The sequence below is a fragment of the Triticum aestivum genome, chromosome 3B (genome assembly GCF_018294505.1).
Source record: "Triticum aestivum cultivar Chinese Spring chromosome 3B, IWGSC CS RefSeq v2.1, whole genome shotgun sequence".
Classification (NCBI taxonomy): domain Eukaryota; kingdom Viridiplantae; phylum Streptophyta; class Magnoliopsida; order Poales; family Poaceae; genus Triticum; species Triticum aestivum.
This window is the reverse complement of record NC_057801.1, coordinates 763290267-763290742: the sequence shown is the minus strand read 5'-3', so window position 1 is coordinate 763290742 and position 476 is coordinate 763290267.

Sequence of the window (476 nt, the reverse complement as noted above, 5' to 3'; positions counted from 1 at the left end):
TGCTTTTCAATTTCATGGTCTTATAGCTTAATATAATCAGTAAATGCATGAAAAATAACAAATGAAGTCAAAAAGGGCTGTAAATTGATGATGTGGCTTTGAGTGGTGCATTTTGAACACAGAAAAACAAGGGATTTCAAATAAGTTAAAAAAATGAAATCCCTTTGTAACAGACGAGTTTCCATATGAAACCCTGATACTTCGAAAGAGATTGTCCGTTTTGTACACGAAGTGCATCCAGTTTTTGCCGTAACCCTCTCTACTTTCTCGCACATGCTATGTGGTTGAAATGATGATACCATGCCAACTTGGAACCTTTTCAGAGTTCATTTCAAATGCTTTTCCATTTCATGGTCTTATAGCTCAAAATAATCAGTAAATGCATGAAAAATAACAAATGAAGTCAGAAAGGGTTGTAAATTGATGACGTGGCTTTGAATGGTGCATTTTGAACTCAGAAAAACTAGGGAGTTCAA